The sequence below is a fragment of the Canis aureus genome, chromosome 2, assembly GCF_053574225.1.
Source record: "Canis aureus isolate CA01 chromosome 2, VMU_Caureus_v.1.0, whole genome shotgun sequence".
Classification (NCBI taxonomy): Eukaryota; Metazoa; Chordata; class Mammalia; order Carnivora; family Canidae; genus Canis; species Canis aureus.
Genome location: NC_135612.1, coordinates 67,730,984 through 67,754,481, shown reverse-complemented (window position 1 = coordinate 67,754,481; position 23,498 = coordinate 67,730,984). Strand labels below are relative to the sequence as shown.

Here is a 23,498-nt window from a genome sequence, read left to right as displayed (position 1 = left end):
TTGGCTCCTTCCCGCCTGCTCTGGCCACCCCGCCCCCAAATATGATCATAACAGCACAGAGCTATAAAGTTGCTTTTCATAGCACACATTGCCCGGCTCCCTAACAAAGTTCTGACTGTCAAGAAGAAAAGGAGGACATTGTGAGGAGGGGATTAAAGGAAGGGGTGATGAAGAGAGGCAGTGTGGTATAGTAGAAAGATCCCCAACCCAGGAAGCAGGACCCCGGTTATTCCAATTCTGCACCAGCCTACCCTCTGATTTGATGCAAGTGCCTCCTTCTTGGGCTTCAGTTTCTCTATTTATAAAATGAGGATTTAGGTCTAGATTGTTTTAATGTCCTTTCCAGCCTCTGGATGATGGAAAATGCTGTTTCACCCCTAGCAGAAGAGGAAGATGTGAATTCCTGCTTGCATGACAACCTGCTGCTCCAAAGTGCAGTTGACCTTTGCAGAATGTGGATTTGAACTGCACGGGTCCACTTATATGTGGATGTTTTTTTATAAAGATAGTATAGTAATGTGAATATATTTTTCTTCCTTATGATTTTCTTAATAACATTTTCTTCTTTTCTCTAGCTTACTCTATTGTAAGAATAGGAACATATAATAATATGTATCATAGACATATTAACCCATACAAAATATCTGTTGATTGACTATTTATATGATTGCTAAGGCTTCTGGTCAACAGTAGGCTATTAGTAAAGTTTTGGGGGAGTCAAAAATCCATGTATAATTTTTACATGGATTCCTGACTCTGCAGAGGTCAGCTCTCCTAATGCCCTTGTTGTTCAAGGGTCAACTCTAATTGAACCCTTTTAACCAACCCTGGGATTAGGGATCTAGAATGAAGACACCAAGCTGTGGATTTCAAATTAGAGACATCTGGGTCATCTTGATCTGCTTTACCTGTCACTGAAACACTCAGATCATTTTGAGGTTTGTTCACCACAGGGCACCAGCCCCTCAAAGACATTAATAAGCATCTACTAACATATAGTAGTTGCTGAATGAATGTGCATTGAATGAATGGATGAACACATGCAGCAGGATGGAGCAAGGTTCTTTATCATTATTCATTATTCATTCACTCACTATTTACATAGTGATCATTATGAGCACTAGAACCTAGAGATGCATTAAAGCCAAACCAAGACCCTACCCTCATGGAGTTTGCATTCTAATAGGAAGACACAGAAAATATATGAATACAAAAACAATTACTTGCCAGATGGTGCTAAGTGCTAGAAGAAAAACAAAAGAGGGTGAGGGGAGATGAAATTAAGAAAGCCAGGGTGCCGTTTTACATGGCATCAGGATAGGGCTTCTTAGCAAAGTGACTTTTGAACACAAACTTAAGGAAGTGATAGAGTAGCAAAGGCAATATTTGGAGAAGTTTCCTGCCAAGAAGAAATAGTACTAAATACAAAGTCTCTGGGTAGGAGTCCATGCATTTAAGAAATAGCATGGGAGTCTGTGTGGTTGGAGCTTAGTGAGCCACTTAGGGGCCTATGGATGATGATGATGTCAGGGTTGGTGGTAGGTGAAGATTATGGTGAAGATTTAACTTGAACTCCAACAAAGATTGGCATCCAGGGAGACAGTTTGTTGCTAAAAAGAGACAGGATGTGAAAAATTTTAAAAGACAGATGTTGGCTATAGAAATTTGCCAAAGTGAAGCAAGAATATCAGCAGGGAGATCAATTAGGAAACTAATGAAACAATCCAGGAAAGAAATCCTGGATTTGTGAAAATAGAGCATCATAGTGATGTAGAGATAGTAAAAAGGAATCAGATTTAAGACATACTTTAAAGGCTGAACCAATTCAGTTAGTATCTACCCTCTTTTACTACCTCTTCAGCTATTTCTAACATCTTTCTTCAACTAGATCATAGGTACTTCAAAGGCAAGGGCTCTGTGTCATAGTTCTGTGTACCTACTACGTCATATTTGTTGAACAACATGTTGGCACCCAATAAACTTCTGTTTGTTCAACTCAGTTTAATCAATGTTTACTAAGCATCAAAAAAAAAAATACTAAGCATCAAACTCCAATCTCATCTCCCACCTCCCACAACCCAACATCACATGCTCAATTCATGGGAACTTCTTCCATTTCTCAAACCAAGTAGCTTCCATACCTTTGGATGAAGATGCTGGGGTGTCCAGTAGTGTGGGACATAGGGTTAAAGATTTGTTTTCTTTTTTAATGATGGAAGAGAAATAAATATGTTTAAAAGCTGATACAAAGTATCTGTGAAAAAGAGAAGATGAGGGAAGGAATGGGTGTAACAGAAAGGTCCCCAAGAAAGCTGGAAAGGCTGCATAAGACTTCCAAGAGGGAATAAATGGTAAGGCTGCATGCCAGTTTACAGGTTTCATGATGGGAAATGAGGAGAGGTCTCTGGTCATCACTTTTGTATGTTCTGAGCATTAGAGTACAGGTAGAGGTTGAGGTTTGAAAAAAGAGGAGAATATTTGGAATGACTCCAGGATAACAGATGAGAAATCTGAAAAGCAAAGCAGCATGTAGTAGCTGGGCAGCACTGAGGTCTCTGTTGAGAGATCCATTTGTATTCATCTATAGTGGCCTTGATGCAGGCTGGAATGGATTTGACCTTGAGAGAATTTCAGGTGCCGTGTTAGGGAACAGAAAGAGCAGATGACTGGAATCCTGCAGGATCCATTTGTGATATGTGTGTGACAAAAAGTAGAGCAATGACATTAAAGTTCAAGGAGTTGTTGATGTGATGAGCTGTGGAAAAATGTGAACAGGGATGAGAGGAAAGACAAGAGCAGCAGAGTGTAGGACAAAGAAGAGGGTAGATGAGTTGGAGAACCAGAAAGTTGAGAGCAAGCAAGTGACAGAATTGGAAGGAGAGGAAAGTTGTGGTCAGAGAGTGGGAGGTGTGAATTTTATGACTTCTGAGGTGGAGCAGTTCCAGAAACTGACCAAGTCCAGGGTGTAGCCACAAGAGTGGGTGAGTGAAGTGGCTTGGAGGGGAAGCCACCAGAGGTGAGAAACACCAGGGACAGAGAGAACAGCATTGAGCAGCTTACACGTGTGAACACAGAAGACCTCCAGGGTAGTAGCCATGCTTGGAAAGTGGAGGGATGAGGAGACAGTCGCCATCTTGGCAAAGAGTGAGGGGATGTGTCCAGGAAGTGAGCTGATCAGTTATGTGAAAGGGCCAAATAGGGGACCAGTGAAACAGAAGATGCATCAAGGGACCCAAAATTGTGCTTACAAATGCCTAGTCCAGCCCATACGGTAGAGTGGAATGTATAACCCTAGACGCTGTGAGGAGCCACATTTGGGAAAAAAGTTAGTGAAGACATAGGAAAATGTGATCCACAGGTGAATGCATAGGCTTCCATTGATCAGGCTCAGGCCAGAGGAAATATTCTGATTCACCTGCATCACCAACCATAGTCTTTCACTGGTCTGCAGAATGTGTCAACTTTAGGAGCCAGTTTATAATCTGAATTCAACTTTGACAGCTGGACTAACTGGACAGACATGGGCAGATTCTGTAGCTTATGTGTGAAATTATTGGAATCCAGTTACCTGGTAAACAATACTGGGAATTCAAACAAGAAAGGCATCAAGAGAGACATAACAGAGGCCTGGAGAAGACAGGGATGTTGCTGGAGAGGATGGAGTTGATCTAAGCCTTGAGAGACATCCAGGCTGTGTACGGATGAGGGAAAAGGAGGGATTCTAGGCAGAGAAAATGCTACAACCATTTGTGGCCAAGCAAGAGTTACCAGTTAATAAAAGTACTTTTTAGAGGACTTGGAGGAGGTCTCAGACATTCTACTTGGCTTAGAGTCTTACGAAACCTATAGAAACTTCAAGGTCAAACTGAGAGCTTTGAGGACTCATCTCTAGGAATACAGACTTATATTTTAAGGAAAAGGAAATCATGGTGGTTTTAGAGCAGATGTGCAAAGGGATCAGAGCTATGCTTCTGGAAGATCAGACTGGCAGAAGTGGGTGAGAAGGGCACAGCAAAAGAATTGCCACAAGGAGACCATTTCTAAGGCCACTGTGGTTACCCAAGAGATGCTTAAATGGGGAAGGGAGTAGTGGAAATGGGGAGAGAAGGCAGGATAGATTTTTTTTACAGTAGTAGACACAACAGGACTTGAAAGCCAAAATAAAGACGAGCAATTGTCACAAAGCATGCTTTCTGCAATACTGGTCAAGAACTATTGAGCATTATTCAGAGGCTCTAAGAGATTCAACACAAAGATCTCTGCCTCCAACTAAAACCATGTCAGCTGTTTACATCTTGAAAGAAGAAAATCATACACCAAAAAGGAAAATTAACCTTTCTCTCCCAGAAGCCAGAAACAGCATCCAAATGTGGCAGAGAATGAAACCGCCAGCCATGTGTTTAAAAGAAACATGATATCATTGGCTAACAGAGACAAGACCCAACCAGGAAACAGACTCCAGTATTAAAATTCTAGCACACAGGACTCTTGGAAAACAAAAAATAGACACAGTGGGATAGAAAACCTCTATCTCAACGTATGAGGCCCGGAGAGACATGATCTATTGAGCTACAGCAGAGAAGGCAGCTGGGAGAGAGGTGATCAAAACTGGAAACATTACCAGAGGAAAGGTTATTGGCCACCAACGAACAATGACACGAGAGAGATTCAATATTGCTACTTCAGATAGAAGCAGGGAAAACAAGAATATGATCCGCCAGGGAGTATCATTTTCTCCAAGTGAGGCCAGGCTCCTGGAAACCCCTCACAGGTGTTGCCACACCCTTGTCTCTATGCTCTGCCCTGCCAGGAAGCTCTGTGCCACTCTGAGCAAGTGACAGAAACTCCCCATGAACCTCAGATTCCTCATCTACAAGATGAGGCTGGTCATTTCCATTTCACCAGACAGAAAATAAAGTCACATAAAACCTGTGGGTGACTAATGGGCTTAACCAAATTGACTTTGTCTTTTGAGTCCTCTCTTTTTTTTTCTGATGAGTGTGGCTAAAGTCTTATTGATTTTGTTTCTCTTTTCAAAGAACCAGCTCCTGATTTCACTGATCCTTTCTGTTGTTTTCTTAGTCACTAAGTATTTCATTGATTTCTTCTCTAATCTTGGTTATTTCCTTTCTTCTACAGGCTTTTGTCTTTGTTTGTTCCTCACTTTCTGGCTCCTTTATGTGTAAAGTTAGGTTTATATGAGATTTTTCTTGTTTCTTAAAGTAGGCCTGTTTGTTACAAACTTGTCTCATAGAGGCTTTTGCTGCATGCCAAAGATTTTAGATTGTTGTGTTTTCAATTTTATTTGTTCCTATGAAATTATGTTTTCCTCTTCGATTTCTTGGTTGACCCATTCATTGTTTAGTAGTGTGTTATTTAACCTCCATGTACTTGTATTCTTTCCAGATTTTTTTCTTGCAATCGAGTTCTAGTTTCATACAATCATGGTCAGAAAAGATGTATGATATGATTTCAGTTTTTCTGAATTTATTAAGACTTGTATTGTGTCCTGCCATATGATCTATCCTGAAGAACATTCTATATGCACTTGAAAAGAATGTATGATGCTGTTTTGGGATGGAATGTTCTGACTGTATCTGTTAAGTCCAACTGGTCTAATCTGCTACTGCTTCCTTGTTCACTTTCTGTCTGGATGATTTGTCCATTGATGTAAGTGGGGAGTTTAAGTGCCCTACAATTATTGTATTACTGCCATTTTCTTCCTTTATATCTGTCAATAGTTGCTTTATGTATTTAGATGCCCCTATGTTGGGTGCGTAGATATTTACAATCGATATATCTTCTTTTTGGATTGTTCCCTTTATCATTAGGCAATGATCTTCTTTGTCTCTTAAAATAGTCTTTGTTTTAAAGTCTATTTGTATGATATGAGTATTGCTACCCTGGCTTTCTTTTCACTTCCACTTGCATGCTGTTTTTCCATATTTTCGCTTTTGGTCCACATGTGTTTCTAGGTCTGCAGTGAATCTCTTAAATCAACTTAATATATACTGTTATACTCATGTTATATATGAATCTAATGGTAACTACAAATCAAAAATCTATAATAGATACACACACAAAAGAGAAAAGAAACCAAACATAACAATAAAGAAAGCTGTCAAGCCACCAAGGAAGAGAGCAACAGAAGACAGGAACAGAGGAACTACAAAAGCAACCAGAAAATAAGTAAGAAAATGGCAAAAGTACATATCTGCCAATAATTACTTTAAATGTTGATGGACTAAATACTCCAATCAAAAGACATAGGGTGACTGAATGGATAAAAAACAAGACCCAGTTATATGCTACCTAAAAACAATTGGAATGAGAGTGACTCTTATTTGATATTTCTGACATTACAACTCTCAAATGACCCTTGAAGTGGCCTTTTTTCTGGGAAGGACCACCTGTATGGGCCATAATGGGTCATAGGAATGCAGAGTAGAGGAGCCTGAGGGAAGAAAGCACTCCAGAAGCCTCTGGTAAGGGTTTAACCCACTGCCACAAATTGCCCCTCCTCTGGGCAGGTGTAAATTTCTTGAAGGCCAGAAACTTCTTTTTCTTTACATCTCAAACATCATCAAGAACAATGTCAAGCACAAAACAGACACTGAATGAATGGATGTGTAACTAGTTGTTACAGTAAACTCCACTGAGTTAGGAGTCCCATGTATATCCTCAGCATCCAGAAGAATGCCTAACCCAGAGTAGAGACCCTCAGTGAGTATTCCTTAGACAAATAAATGAGCAAATAAATATCTGAAAAGCATGGTTAGAATAGACACAACACTTTAGGGCCCAAATTTAGAGATATATATTCACATGATTTCTGTGTAATAGGCAAGCCTACCCTATATGCACCAAAACACGTGCACATTCGCACATAACCACTGTCCCCAGGCATTAAGGTCAATGACATCTTAATCTACTAGCTTTATTTTATCACTATTTGAATGGCAGTGAATTGGAAATAGTGATGTTCCAGAGAATCAAATAATCAATGAAGAATAAGCACTTTTCTACATAGCAGACACCATGCTAAGCACTGCACAGGTATGCTACCATGGAAAACTTACAATGGTCTTGTGAAGTCTTCACAATTTTTATTCCTATTTTACACATGAAGAAGCTGAGACTCAGAGGGGTTAAGTAATTTGTCTGGAGTCACACAGCCCAACACTGACCTGTATTCTATAATACCTCTTTATATGGTATTAGAATACTACTTGACTTTTTCACAACAGGTTTGCCGCCAGAATACAGGTGTTGTGAAAACCACTGCTAACCCTAAACCAATATGGGAAAAGAAAAATCTCACATCAACATCATCATCATTGGACACGTAGATTTGGGTAAGGCTACCACTACTGTCCATCTGATCTACAAATGTGGTGGGATCAACAAAAGAACTATCGAAAAATCTGAGAAGGAGGCTGCTGAGAAGGATGCTCCTTCAAGTATGCCTGGGTCTTGGATAAACTGAAAGTTGAACGTGAATGTGGTATCACCATTGATATATCCCTGTGGAAATTAGAGACCAGCAAGTATTATGTGACCATCACTGATGCCCCAGGACACAGAAACTTTATCAAAAATGTGATTACAGGAACAACTCAGGCTGACTGTGCCGTCCTGATTGTTACTGCTGGTGATTGTGAATTTGAAGCAGGTATCTCCAAGAATGGGCAGATCCGTGAGCATGCCCTTCTGGCTTACCCACTGGATATAAAACAACTAATTGTTGGTGTTAACAAAATGGATTCCACTGAACCACCCTACAGCCAGAAGAGATACGAGGAAACCGTTAAGGAAGTCAGCACCTACATGAAGAAAATTGGCTACAAGCCCGAAACAATAGCATTTGTGCCAATTTCTGGTTGGAATGGTGACAACATGCTGGAGCCAAGTGCTAACATGCCTTGGTTCAAGGGATGGAAAGTCACCCGTAAAGATGGGAATGCCAGTGGAACCACAGTGCTTGAGGCTCTGGATAGCAGTCTGCTACCAACTAGTCCAACTGATGAGCCCTTGTGTCTGCCTCTCCAGGACATCTACAGAATTGGTGGTATTGGTACCACCAGTGGGCCGAGTGGAGACTGGTGTTCTTAAGCCTGGCATGGTGGTCACCTTTCCTCTGGTCAACGTTACAACAGAAGTAAAGTCCGTTGTAATGCATCATGAAGCTTTGAGTGAGGCTCTTCCTGGGGACAATGTGAGCTTCAATGTCAAGAACGTTTATCTGTCAGAGATGTTCATCGTGGCATTGCGGCTGGTGACAGCAAAAATGACCCACCAGTGGAAGCAGCTGGCTTCATGTCTCAGGTGATTATCCTGAACCATCCAGGCCAAATCAGTGCTAGATATGCACCTGTGCTGGGTTGTCACACAGCTCACATTGCTTGCAAGTTTGCTGAGCTGAAGGAGAAGATAGATCATCGGTCTGGAAAAAAACTGGAAGATGGTCCCAAGTTCTTAAAATCTGGGGATGCTGCCGTTGTTGATATGGTTCCTGGCAAACCTATGTGTGTTGAGAGCTTCTCTGACTATCCTCCTCTGGGCTGTTTCGCTGTTCGTGACATGAGACAGACGGTTGCTGTGGGTGTCATCAAAGCAGTGGACAAGAAGGCAGCTGGAGCTGGCAAAGTCACCCAGTCTGCCCAGAAAGCTCAGAAGGCTAAATGAATATTATCCCCAATACCTGCTACCCCAGTCTTAATCAGTGGTGGAAGAAAGGTCTCAGAACTGTTTGTGTCGATTGGCCATTTAAGTTTAATAGTAAACAACTGGTTAATGATAACAATGCATCATAAAACCTTCAGAAGGAAAGGAGAATGTTTTCATGGACCATTTTTTGTGTGTGTGCATGTGTGGTAGTTTTAAGTTATTCGTTGCTTTTTTAATGGAAACAACTTGACCAAAAATCTGTCACAGCATTTTGAGACCCATTAAAACAAAAGTTTAATGAGAAAAAAAAATAGAATACTACTTGCGAATAGCACTCCTCAGGCTTCTCCTGTCAGAGGCAGAAGCCACCAACGACAACCTTCTTTGGTTCCATCCCTTCTAATTTGCCACCTTCGGTCTCTGGTGCACCTGACTGGTAGTTGTCCTGCAGTGTTAGGTGCACAGGGACCTAGAAGGTTTTGAGACGCAGCAGACTACAGTGGAGCTGGCTTGTTGCCACTGGAGTGGAAGCTACAGGTAGGATCCTGTTTCAGCCATCAGCCATGCAAATAAGCTGATGCTGGCTACACTTCACTAACTGCCATCCAGTCTCCAGTCGTTTCCTTAATGACTTGCTAAATTTCCTCTGAAAGTTGCACTCTCTGAAAGGTCCTGTGACTCCATCCTGCACCCACACTGATAGCACCAGGGCTCCTGACTCAAAGCCAGATCCCAGTCCTCAGTCCTCCGTGAGCCAACTTGCATGTCTCCAAAGTAACTGAGGCTTCCAGGGTCACACAAATGCCTTAGCCAGAACTTGGTTGTCGCTGGGAGCCCTATGGAAAAGGTCTTGGAAGGACTGTGGTGACTGGAGCCCAAGGCATCTCTTTCAAAGCAGAGGAAGCTTCCTTCCAGTGAAATCTGCAATGGAGAAAGCAAATAAGGGCTGAACTGCTGGGCTTGAAACATAAGTCACGTTCGGATCTTCTCTACCTCAAAGTCCCCTTGGGATCCCACATTGTTCCCCAGGGCACTTGCCCCGAATCTCTGTAGCTCCTCAGAGAGTAGTTGAAATCCTCTTACTGGGTCCACCCAGCCTAGTTCCTTTAGGGATAAGAAACAAAGGCACAGAGAGGTCACAGAACGTGGTCAAGGTCACACAGCTAGCAGGTGCTAAGCCCAGAACTCAACTCCCAAAACTCAGCTCAGGGTCAGGTGTCATATAATACTATTTTGGCTTCAGAGGTGAAAAGGATTCTCTCTCACTGCTGCTAATTTTGTTTATCCTGTTCTCAACCATCACGGGAAGCAATTGTTGAAATGAATTTTACTGCCCTCTAAAGAAATCTTCATTTGTAGCCAGAGGGAATATCATCATTTGATACTGGTGCCAAGGGGGAATGAGGTAGGGTATGGTAAGCTTTCACTACACCTTCTAGAAATAGCAAACATACAACCACTTCCCCCTTTGAAATAAAAAATAAAAAGGTTTATATGTGAGTCTTTTCTTTGTCTGGAAAGCTCTCTCTCCTAAATCCCCATGCATCTGTAGGACTGTTGTTTCTTTTCAGACTATGTCCATGTGACATCCCCAGTGAAGCCATCTGAGGGACACATCCCAGTAGTAGCGCTCTTTATAATCCCTTAATTATGTGGCTGCCAACATTTGTCCCCTTCTGCAAAGTGACCTCCTTAAGTGATGAATTAGGGTTCTGTGCATCAATCAGTGCAGAGCATTGAAGAGCAAAGTTTACACCAATAAGTGAATGTTGCTTTAATAAAGCTCAGAGTTTCACAGAAACACTGCCCATTCTGCAGCCACATGTTCTTTTCTCTCATTGAATATAACTCTAGAATCTTATCAGTGGTGAGTCGAAGCCCTAGCTCTGCCACCTCCTCGCTGTGTGGCCTCAGCTAAGCCACTTAACCTCTCTAAGCCTATTTCCTCCTTCATGACATGGTTCTAATAAGCTGCAGGGTCATAGTGAAGACAAGAGATCATATATATATGATATAGAATAGAGAATAAGCTTTTATTCACAATGATATCACCAGCAACTAGCAAGGTGCTCAGTAAATGTTTATGGCAGTAATAATTGCTTAACAGAGTAATAGATTAAATGAGCTAATGAGTAACGAACAGATGAACAGAACATCATGAGGGATCTTAACCGTTATCAAGCATAACCTCCTTACAATTCAGAGTGAATCTTTGAGAGCACTCCTAAAGTGTGATCATTTGGTGTTCAATGGAGCATGCCCACCAGCTTCCTACCACTTGCTTGAGGAAGTGCATAATTAGAAAGACACGTGTGGTATTGTAGAGAAATGTTACTGTGGTTCACCAGCCACCTGTCTTTGATTATTCTGGCCTCCCCCATCATGGTGCACATAGTAGGTGCTCATTCTTTCATCCTTCGAACAAACATTTCCCATAGGCCTTGTTTACTGAGCCAGGCAAACTCTGAATTCGGGCTGATGATGTCAAGGCAGCCCTGTCACTAGGAGTTTATGTTTTACCCAGAGACAGACCTTAACAACCAACAGCAATTATAACAAGCACATCAATAGAGTAGTATAGGGGATCTCTGGGTGGCTCAGTGGTTTAGTGCCTGCCTTTGGTCCAGGGCATGATCCTGGAGTCCTGGGATCGAGTCCCATGTCAGGCTCCCTGCATGGAGCCTGCTTCTCCCTCTGCCTGTGTCTCTGCCTCTGTGTGTGTGTGTGTGTGTGTGTGTGTGTGTGTGTGTCTCACATAAATAAATAAAATCTTTAAAAAAAAAAAAAAAAAGACTGTTACAGAATACCATAGAGGAAGGGTAACCAGGAATCTTAGCACTCTGGAAGGTGGACCAGAGATTGTCAGAGAAAGATGACAGAGAAACAGAGGGCCCTAGTTTCATCTGGTCCCTACAATTCAGCTAGATAGCTATCAAGTCATTCTGAACACCTGTGAACTCAACTGGAGATCTAAGAAAAGAATTGCTGATATTCTACAGATAGAAAAGTGACCACTTTTTGCAAGGGTACAATTCTCTGCGATTGTTGATGTTTTGTTCTCTCATTCATCTATTCTCCTCTGGATAGAATGACAAGATGGAAAAACGCACCTCAAAAAAGAAAAGAGGAGACAGTATTGACTGCCAGGGACTAATCAGTATGGATATAAGTAAGATGACAAAACTAGAGTTCAGAAATGATTATAAAGATACTCGCTGGGCTTGGAAAAAAAGCATAGAAGACCCTAGAGAATCCCTTTTTAGAGAAATAAAAGAACTAAAATCTAATCAAGTGGAAGGTGGGCCAGAAATTTGATTGAAGGAGCATTGGGGGATAAAGAAGGAAGGAATGAGGGAGGGAGAGGTACACATACTTCTTAATATACTGGAAAAATCACCTCTTAATCCTTCCTGAAATACCCCATTCATGTTAGCGCTCTTTGTCACAAATCAACGATTATTCATAGATTTGTGAAACATAAACAAGCCCAGGCTCAAGTCCTGAGCCTGCTATTTACACTTTTGGCAAATGACTGCTCTCCCGAGCTCAGATTCCTTACCTGTAACATGAGGAGGGTAAAAAGTAGCTACTGTTCGGGATTGCTATGGAAATAAAATGCAAGGAATTCTAAGGCACTTAGCGCAGTGTCATCACATGCTCAGCAAAATGGTATCCTTGTTACTATCATAATTAATGTCCAACTGCTTCCCATTCAGGTGAGGAAGCTGAAGCTCAGAGCAGTTAAAGACATGGCTAAAGTCACTCAGCCAGCTGAAGGCAGAAGTGACAGCCAGCCACAGGTCTCCCTAAGCCAAGCCTCTTGACAGAAAATATTACTTCATATTTTTTAAATCTCATAATCAGAAATAAAACATATACGTAAACTAACAATAATGCTTTCTTTGTGGGCAGGCACTGATCACATGGAAATTTCAGAGGATGAGCTCCAGATTGGGAAGAAAAATATCTTCACTTTTTACATAATTAACTCACAAGTCTTTCACGAGCAATGTCACAGACCCAGGACTGTTTTGAACGTTGAATCAAATACAAAGACTCAGATGGGCCTCCTTCCTCTCGGGCTTTACAATCTTGTTGAATTTCCTCCTCAAAAAGCCAACAATGTGGATTCTTTCAGATAGGAGATTTAAGACTTGAAGGGGATATTTCCAAACATTCTCAGAGACCACGGCTCAGATATTTCTGGTCACTCCTTTACAGGAAAACCTCTACTTCTGACCAACACCACACCTTCGAACTCATCCATATTACTAAAAACAACAAAATAATTTCAACGTCAATGTCAGACGTGTCAGTAGCATTTAACCTTCAGTATGTCAAGACATTGCCCGTCACAGGAAAGTAATTCCTCTCAACTTAATAACAACCTAGTAATAGAAACTAATTACAGGTAGGTCAAGAAACAGGCATTCTGAACCAAATAAACACCTTCATGTTAGCCAGACTTCCTGAGACTATCACACACTAACATCTATTCATTGGCCTTTCAATAAACAGTTCTTGAGCACCTACTAATAATAGCCTACCTTAATGAGGGCTTACCATGGCCAGAGCCTTATGTAAACTTTTATAACATCCCTATGAGGTGAAAACTAGTATTATCCCCATTCGACGGATAAGAAAACCAAGTCATAGAAAGCTCAAGTAACATCCCCAAGGCCACACAGCTAGCAAGTAGTAGCATTAGGTTCTCCCAGGAAGTTTGGTGCCAGAATCCCTATTCTTAATAACCATGCTGTATGCTTCCGAGAAGCAAGAATTCTCTGGATGTATTGAGAGATGCACAGGCAAGTAATCTGACCCTGAGGCATTCACAGTGCCATGACAGAGTCTGGCACATCAAGGGTGACAATAAGAGGACACAATGAGCAAATTTTGAGCACTTACCATGTACAAGGCCAAGAACTGGCTCCTCACAACACATCATAATGCATAATTTATCCCCATTATGACTCGTGAAGGGTAATTGTTTGCAATAAGGCAAACAGTGAGAATGTGAGAAAGCCAAGAATTTAGAGATGTTGGGTGACCAGACCCAGGTCAAGCAGTTTGTGAGGGGTGTGAGGATTGAAGGCAGAATTCATGGTCAATTCCATTCCTCTTGGAATCACACATGCTTTCCGCTTCACCCAGATGTCTGCTACTTTACAATTCTCGGCATGGCCAAAGGCATCTCTAAAGTGCTCTTGGGGGCGGCCCTGGTGGCGCAGCGGTTTAGTGCCGCCTTCAGCCCAGCGTGTGATCCTGGAGACCCAGGATCGAGTCCCACATCAGGCTCCCTGCATGGAGCCTGCTTCTCCCTCTGCCTGTGTCTTCTGCGCCTCTCTCTGTGTGTCTCTATGAACAAATAAAATAAAAAATCTTTTAAAAAATAAAAATAAGTGCTCTTGGACACATATGAGACAATGGCTTGCTCTCCCTGGGGAAGACCAGAAAGACTTCAGGGAGAAACTGGCCTAACGATGGGGTTGGAAAGGAGTATTAAGACAGTGAGCAACTGAAGTGGAATGTTCCAGACTGGAAATATATATAGTGTTCATGAAAACACAGAGATGTGAAAGAGCTTGGCAGGCTCAGGAGCAAAAGCTGAGGTAGGGTAGCTGCAGTGTGGGTTATCAAGTGGAGGGGGAAGAGGGGGAGATAAGATTGGGGATGCCCAGGGGACCAAGTGTTGAGGGGGTTTTGTAGGACATCCCACACAGTGTTTATACTGGAGGCCTATGAGAGATGACTCACAGCTGCCCCCTGTGGTCAAAGCCCCTAGACAAGAGATAACCATGCTTATTTTTATTGTTTTGCTCCCTTTCATCTAGTTAACTAATTCTACACAGAAAACTTTGTACAAGACTTTTGAAGATGGTTTTTGCTCAAGCATAATCTTCCAAGATCCACAAGAAATGTCACTATGTACTATTCACTTTTATAATCCCAATACCTGCATTCTGCTCCCACAAGATACATGCTTTATGAACGATTGCTAAATAAGTGGATAGACGGTTGGATGGATGGATGGATGGATGGATGGATGGATGGATGGATGGACAGATGTATAAATAGATAGAGAATGGATGGACAGGGATGCCTGGGTGGTTTAGCGGTTAAGCATCTGCCTTCAGCTCAGGGTATGATCCTGGGTCCCGGGATCGAGTCCCACATCAGGCTCCCTACATGGAACCTGCTTGTGCCTCTCTGCCTGTATCTCTACCTCTCTCCCTCTGTATCTCTCATAAATAAATAAATAATAAAACCTTAAAAAATAAAACAAAAAGAAAGAGAATGGATGGACAGATAGATGGATAAACAATTGATTGAACAAATTAATGAGCAATTAAGCAAAGTAATGACTTCATGACAGAGGTGGAATTATATGTTATGTCAGAATTACTAACAATTTACATATTCAATGTCAGCATGTGTGCCTCTCTTCACAGTCCCCAATGACTAGAATTCTTGTCACATAATATATTTCATTCTATAGTAAGGAATAAGACTTAAAGTGCAAATACTTTGAAGAATTCTTAAGTACTTTTTGATCAGTTATTGAAAATAGGAACAATAAATTCACACTAACATGTAAATGACTGATCTTGGATCATGTCCTGACAGAGTGCTGGGATAGGAAGGAAGGCAGAGGATGAAGTCTGACTGTTAATTCCTTCCATTCCATAGGTAAGGAGTTTCAGAAGCTTCAGTCTTCTGCCAAACCTTACTTTACTATTCAAATACTCACCTTCACTTAAGAATGCTTTCTTTCAAAAATGGGTGCTGGCAAAGATCTCCAGAATCTCATCCACATCATTTGTCTCTATTAATCAGGCCAGCCACTGCCTTTTGGCATAACCCATGTTGTGCCAAAAGGTGTCTCTGACCCATTTTCGTCTTCTTCTCCTCCTACCACACTCTCCCCATCCATTCTCCCCATCCTTCAAAATCTTGCCTTACCTTCTCAGTGATCTACTCCTCCTAAAATTCCCACTGCAATAGGAAACAATACCAAAGCCCATTTCTTTCCCATTCATCCCTAACTATCTGTCATAGTCCTGGCACCTTGATCTTATACATGCAGTAAATTCTGCTAAAATTATAATAATATCTATTTATTGAGCATGCCCTTTATGCTCAGGCCCTGGATTTTGCACACATTATATCTCATCCTAAGAAGTAAAAACTCGTGAGTCCATTTTGTAGATGAAGAATCCAAGGTCGGAAAAGATGAAATACAAGCCAAATAAATGCTCCTGACCCCATTTTAGTTCCAACTCAGCCTTTCTTCTCCTAGTCGGTGTGTCAACTGAACAACAAAAATATTCCACCTTATTATTAGATTTATTTTAAACTATAGCTCAGTTTGTGCAAAACCTCTGTAAGTGACTTTTAAATTGGCTGTTAAGTATTCCACAGGAAGTATATATGGATCAGGTTTTATTTAACCCTTATTACTGAATACAGCATTTGCAGCTTTGTTTTTAAAATTCTAAGGAGCAGAACTTGGAAAAAAATTGTGGGCCTTTTTTCCCCTTATTTTGAATTATTTCCTTATAATCAATTCCCAGAAGCAGGATTATTGTGTCAAAGCATATGAAAGTTCTATGACTCAAAATACACATTTATCAACGTGCATGGTGTGCACTGATAGACACTGTACCCCTGCCAGCAAATGCATACATGTCCCAAGTCTCCCAAATCATCAGCAAAGGGCATGATCATTTTGCTTTCTTAGAATTAGTGAAGTCAGGGATGCCTGGGTGGCTCAGCGGTTAAGTGCCTGCCTTTGGCTCAGGATGTGATCCTGGGGTCCCAGGATTGAGTCCCACATTGGGCTCCCTGCAGGGAGCCTGCTTCTCCCTCTGCCTCTGTCACTGCCTGTCTCTCTTTGTGCCTCTCATGAATAAACACATAAAATCTTTTTAAAAAATAATTAGTGAAGCCAGACATTGCCTACTAATCTATCTGCTGTGCTTTATCTTGTCTAGTTCTTTATGGTGTACCTCTTGGTATTCTGATTGCACTTTTATTCATTTGTACTAGTTCTTTATAACGTAGTGTAAATCCTACACTGGGCACACTGTCTGTGCTAGACCTGAATTCATTCAGCTAATTATATTCATTCTGGCAGTAAATGTGTGATGATCATACACCACCCAATGTGTCACCATGCTAGCACTGGAGATAACCAAATGAAAAAGACGTGGCTTCACATAACCTAGAGACTACAAAAAAAAAAAAAGAAAGAAAGAAAGAAAGAAAGAAAGAAAGAAAGAAAGAAAGAAAGAAAGAAAGAAGAAAGAAAGAAAGAAAGAAAGAAAGAGAAAGAAAGAAAAGAAAAGAAAAAGAAAAAGAAAAAGAAAAAGAAAAAGAAAAAGAAAAAGAAAAAGAAAAAGTCTGATGGGGGTCCCATGGAATAAACTCTTAATTACAACTGTAAGATATTTCTGCCCAAAATAGGGAGATGGGGCATGAAAAGGGTCATGATTTTGAAGAGGTAAGGGCAGCCAGAGAGTAATCTAAGGTTTCAGAAGAAGTAGAGAATGGACACCTTCTGTTCCATGGCATCTTCATGGAAGGAGCAATGTTCCAGCTGGGCTTGAGGGACAGTGGGATTTTCTCCCTGGGGATAAGTAGAGAGGTGGGATTTCTGGCCGAGAAGCCTGTGAATCAAAGCCCAGAGCTGACATCACAGCTGCAAAAGCAAGCTCAATGAGCAGAGGGGTGGCTGGTGCATCTGGGAAAGATTTTCTGCATGAGGACCCATGAGACATTTGTTTGTTCACCGAGCAGTCTGGCTGCTATCGTGGGGGTCCTTGAAAACCAGACCACTCAGATGAAAGTGGGCATCTCTTTACCAGAAGTTTCTCCTGGCCCTATTTTTAATCAGCTAATGAGGAGCCTATTAAATTCTGATCCTCAAGGCTCTTAATGTGACAGATACACTTTTCCCCAGGGCCTGGCTACTTGGGCCCAGGAACTAAAAGAGATTCAGGAAAGGGTCTTAGAAAGATATGAGGAGGGGATCCCTGGGTGGCTCAGAGGTTTGGCGCCTGCCTTTGGCCCAGGGCGCGATCCTGGAGTCCCGGGATCGGGTCCCACGTCAGGCTCCTGGCATGGAGCCTGCTTCTCCCTCTGCTTGTGTCTCTGCCTCTCTCTCTCCCTCTCCCTGCGTCTATCATAAACAAATAAATAAATCTTAAAAAAAAAAAAAGAAAAGAAAGAAAAAGAAAGATATAAGGATAAACTACCACACACTCAAAATCCTTTGCAGCATGGGATAAGTCACAAAGATATCCAACTGAATTTTCTGTTTAACAAACATCCATCGTTACCCATGGTCTGAAGCCAGCAAAGGGTCTCTACTAGATTGGATCAATTCAGTTAAAAAACTTTGACTCTCATGTCTCATAGATTTAAATGTCTAAATTATTACTTGGGCATTCCTTAAATTTAGGCTGAGTCCCCTCTGAGCACCAAGAGGTAACTTGTCTTCATTGTTCTACTTTCCTCGTGCTGATCATTATAGATCTAAACCCAGGAAATAGTTCAGAGTTCATAGTGACAGACACCCAAGGATCACCCAACAGGGATGATGATGAATTCTCTGGAATCAAGGGGAAGGTTGTTCCCAGGCTATGAAAACGAAGTTCCAGAGAGACTAACACAGACTCTTTAGATGGAGTTCTCAACAGAATGCTCACTGACTAGCCTAAAGGGCTCAGGATTCAGAACCAGAAGATCTCACCTGTCACCTGGTCACTGGGCAAACCTTAGTGTCAAATGTTGAATGGGCATAAGAGGGCATCTCCTTAGCATCTGAATCTAACCCAACTCCAGGCCTATGCATACAGTGATGGACTTGGTGGTAGAACTCAGGAATCCCACGCCCCTCCCCTTCCCCAGCCCATCCTGCACCAGCCACACCAGCCTCCTTTGCTATTTCTCAAACATACCGTTCACATCCAGGCTTTTGTTTTTTTGTTTGTTTGTTTTTTAAATTCATTTTTCTTTTTTTTAAGATTTTATTTATTTATTCATGAGAGACCAGAGAGAGAGAGAGAGAGAGAGAGAGGCAGGGACACAGGCAGAGGGAGAAGGAGGCTCCATGCAGAGAGCCCAACATGGGACTTGATCCCGGGTCTCCAGGATCACACCCTGGGCTGAAGGCAATGCTAAACCTGAGCCACGTGGGCTGCCCATCCTCCAGGCTTTTGCACTAGCTCTTCCCCCACCTGGAATACTCTTTCCCTACACATCCACGTGGCTCCCTCTTTTACTTCATTATGGTCTCTGCTCCAGCACTGCCTTCTCCAGTAGGCTTCCCTGACTACCTTGTATGAAACAGCAGCCTTTCACCCTTCTCTTAGAAGACCAGACTCTTCCTAGCATGTATAACTGCCTGAAACACTAACCAAGGTTAAGCTCTGTGACAGCAGGAATGCATCTTATCTGTCTACTGCTATGTGCCAAACACCCAAAACAGAACCTGACACATAGTCAGCTTTCCATAATTACTTGGTAAGTAACTTAATCAGTTTTCCTAAGAGCTCCAAGGGGTCCCAAAGGCTAATCCTTGAACCACACTTGGTAAACTGCTCGCCTTACTTTCTCAAGTCAAATTCTACCCATTCAGGTGTCTCTATCCCAACAAATCAAGTGTGCTCTTCTCAGCTCCCTTCTTGCTCCACTTCTCTATTATTCCTGGAGCCCCAGAGAATTCCTATGTTACAGATTTCAGGAGGTGACACATTGATCTTACCTAAACCTCTTAGGAAACTGAACATTAGTGGGTTCAATGGTTTGTTTAATGTCAGAGGTGCTGTGTGAGTATCAGACCTGGAACAAGGGACTTAGGCAAACTGACTCCTACTGCATTACTCTTCCTTCCTCCCTCAGTTGCAAATTTGACCAAGCTTAAGAGGGAAGGTTTGTGTACTGCTAATAGGGAAGAGAACTTCTCTAAGGAAGCAGACAAAATTAAGGAGGAAGGCCACAAGTTGAACTAGGGAGCAATGCAAGGCCCTGCCATCACAATCAATTGTAGAATGGGTACCCTGGTGGTGGAGAGATTCAGGTGGCCCCAATCTGTGCAGCTCCAGGACAGTCTGTCCTTGCCAACCCCACAGGCAAACCACAATGATTGCAGCCAGCAGAACCAACCACATCCGACCCTGACGTGGGTTCGAACGTGTGCAGCAGGACTGAAAGAAAGAATACTAAGGGGGCAGGGGCGGGAAAAAGAAAGGCCCCCTTAGCACAGGGAGGCCAGCTAGGAAACTAGCCAAGAACCCAATGGACACAAGAAAACATAATAGACATGGAAAAAAAAAGAAAAAGAAAAACAGAAAAAAAAATTGCAAAGGAAAGCAAGTTGGTGAAAAATAAATGCGATCCAAAAACACAACAAAACATTTTTTAAAAGTTTATTTTACCTAGAATTAATGACAGGAAAACCCCATAAACGTGGCGCAAAATGTTTAATGCCCCATTGAATGCCAACATTATGCCATTCATCTGTCCTTGCAGGTGTATTATTTCTAGTCCCCAGGATGAAAAGAAAAGTTGCTTTCCACATCTTTTATAGTACTTAAAAATACATATTTCCAGGGCTTTATTGCCAAGGGTCCTGCTTTCTTCCAGAACCCACAATAACTAATCATGTTACTGCCACCGAGTCTAGGAATTGGAATTAATAGTTGGTGGGAGGGTTTGCTTCCATCCTATGAGTGATCTTTGCTTTAACGACCCTTAGAGTTAGTGATTTCTCCTAAATATTTATTTCTCCCTGAGGGAAAGATTTCTCTAAGAACTTTCTCTCTGCCCTAAATATCCACAATTCTCGATCTGTTTTTCTTCTATTTGTCCACTTAGAGTTTTTGCTGGAATCAATTTTATTAATTTCCTTCTGAAAATTAGCAAGTCAGAGTAAATCACAGGAGCTTTTTCCTCTCTACTCTGTGAATTAGCCTCCCTCCAACTTCTGGGTTTTTCTCTCAGCGCTAGGTAACCATGAGCTAGATTGCCTTTACCTTTACCTTGTTTTTCTCCAGAATGTCTCCTCAAATTTATTTAAAAAAAAAAAATTTTTTTTTTTTAGAAGAAAGAGACGGAGACTAAAAAGAAAGAGGGAGAAAGGGAAGGAAAATTTAAACTAAACAAAAATTACTGCAATTTACATTGCAATTAACAGCTACAGCTCATAATCATTTTTCTAAAAAGTGCCTCCTCTAGATTTGGAAGACTTCTTTCATAATAAAGAACATTATCCGGCATTGACCCTCTGGCCCACCATCAAATTAACCGGATGCAGAAACTTCTGGTCTCACCAGCCTTCTTCGAGGACTCCTGTTGAAATTATTGGATCAACTAAGCCACCGTCAAAATCCTGTTTCAAAGCTGGTGGCTACCATCAGATCTGTGGGTCCATAAGCTTGGGGAGGTCATTTAAACTTCCTGCATCGGCAAGTTCATCCTCTGCAAAAAGAAAGTGCTAGACCAGATTATCTCTAAAATCCTTTTAAGCTGTCATATTCTGCTTGTATACTGTTTCTCAGCTCAATGATTTTCATTCTACTTTAAGAGAGCGCAATATTCTGCTATTATCTAGGGACTCTAGCTCACAATTGAAAAAGTCATAAAAATAAAATAAAATCATAAAGGCTTTACTAGCTATAGGATCTGTTTCCAGAACCCCAAACCTGGAGATTCACTTGGAGGCACTCTACGCCGTAGGTTTTCTCATTGGCCATTCTGGTGGCAGCCGGCTTGTTAACTGACTTTTATCGCTTGTTTTCACAACAACCTTGAGACTCCTTAGAGCAAATTGCAATGGCCAAGCATGTTATCCAATTGGCTGTTAGGAAATCCAGATCTCAGGCCCCAGAGGAAAGACCCACTCCTTAATTCCAGCTTGATGATGAGAAGGGAGTCATGAGGAGGTTAAGTGACTCAGGCAATGGGACAGAGCAAGGCAGTGTCTGCGACAGGATTCTGAGCACGGAGCGGCTGCCTCTTTGGAGGGCATTCAGTCCCCCCGCCGCACTTCTTCCCTGAATGCTTTTTAATCTGGTATGATCCACAAATAAAGGAAATTGTGGTTTTCACATCATGATCGAGGTTATTTTTCCGCTGTGAATAATAAAAGCAGAGTGACCCATTCGTCGCTTCAAAACGTTCCCCTTCCAGCCCGCATTGTTTATTCCTCGGGCTTTCAACAGTTTTTATTTCAAGATGTCAGTTTTTAACGCGTTTGCATAATTCTGCATTTTATTTCAGGACTCTCTGTCATAACCATTCATTTCCCCCCACCGGCTAAGCTGTTGAAAAAGAAAACTGTGTTTCGAGGCCAGTCCAATCCTACAAGTTAAACGCTGGCAGGATCCCTCTTCCCTCTCTCCCCTGGGAGGATTAATTTGCTTCTTTTTTATTCTCAAAGTTTTATGATTCCAAATAAAGGATATAATGGTGCCATTGAGAGTTGGGGAAATGTGGAAGATAAATAGTCTATGTGGGAACTGCTTAAAACGAGAATCGAAGTTTCGGGAAAGGGGGTGGGAGAAGCAGAGCTGGGTTTATCATGTGAGTGTGGCCCATTAATGATAAAGGAAATTTCCTCCTTCTAATGAGTCTTGCCTTTATGGACTGAAGTGAGGGCGAATGGCTCCATTTGTGTCATAAATATAAAGAAGCTGAAATCGTACTCCCAAGAATGTAATATGTTTAATTTTGAAGTTAGGAGAGCAGCCGTTAAAATGCACGTTTTTGGTTTTTTGGTTTTGTTTTTTGTTTTTTGTTTTTTGTTTTTTTTTTTCTGGAACCTGCAACAAGGAGTCTGGGCTTTTAATCTTGGTTTCATTGCCTGAACACTGACACATTTGAGAAACATTCTAAAATCATCTGCAGGAAACTAATTGACCAAAGGGAGTGATTCGAATAAATTTCTTTTGGTCTAGTTCACCCTAATTACCCTCCCAACTAGGTGGGAGCATCTGGGTGATGATCCATTAATACCAGTGTTTCAAGAACTCAAGTCTCCATCAAAGAACTTTTCTGAAGGGCCCTTTGGAATTTTACAAAATAAATTGGGTGAACGTTATTAACCTCCAGGAACTTATAATTAAGGTCAATGCAGTAGACATTTATTGATGAGACACCGTGTGTAAAGTGGAGAAGCAGGGCCAACCGGGCATAATTCCTGTCGTCACTGAACACACGGGCAGTGGACAGGAAGGTGGGCCTTGTCATCAGTGCACGCTCATACTGTGAGCCGAGCGTTCCTTCTGCTGCAAACGGTTCACAGCACAGGCTACACCTGAATTGGCACAAAAGAGCCGAGAGATACAACACTGATTTAATGCACATCCCATCCCATCACACGCTGCTCACGTGCTTTTCTGGCTCCCCCTCCTACCAATTGAATCCAATCCCTTAACCATGACCTTCAGAGTCCTGCATGTCCTTGGCTCTCCCTAGTTCTTTGATTGGATCTTTCATTCCCCTCTCTCCCCCTACCAGCTTGGCTCATACCTTTCCTGCCCCCAAGTAGTCTGGTATTTCTCAACCAATCCAGACCTAACCCTGTCCTCTGGAGAAGGGAGGGGATCTCCACTACCACCACCACCAAATGGAACATCAGCCTCTGAGCCACAGGGCTGCCCCATATAGTCCCATATCTGTCCCCTCCACCGCAAAGCCTTCCTGGACCACCCAACTTAAATCAGGCCCCTCCTCACCTCTACCCTCTCCCTTCATTCTGTTTCACTCTCTCATGGCATTTATTCCTCCCAGAAATGCACATCTTTATTTACTGATTTACTTATTAT

The 23,498-nt window shown here is 42.0% G+C and overlaps 1 pseudogene; it reads left to right on the top strand.

Annotated features, from left to right (window-relative positions):
- Positions 1-7,253: 7,253 nt before the first annotated feature.
- LOC144290904 (elongation factor 1-alpha 1 pseudogene) lies at positions 7,254-8,820 on the top strand (annotated as a pseudogene).
- Positions 8,821-23,498: the final 14,678 nt, after the last annotated feature.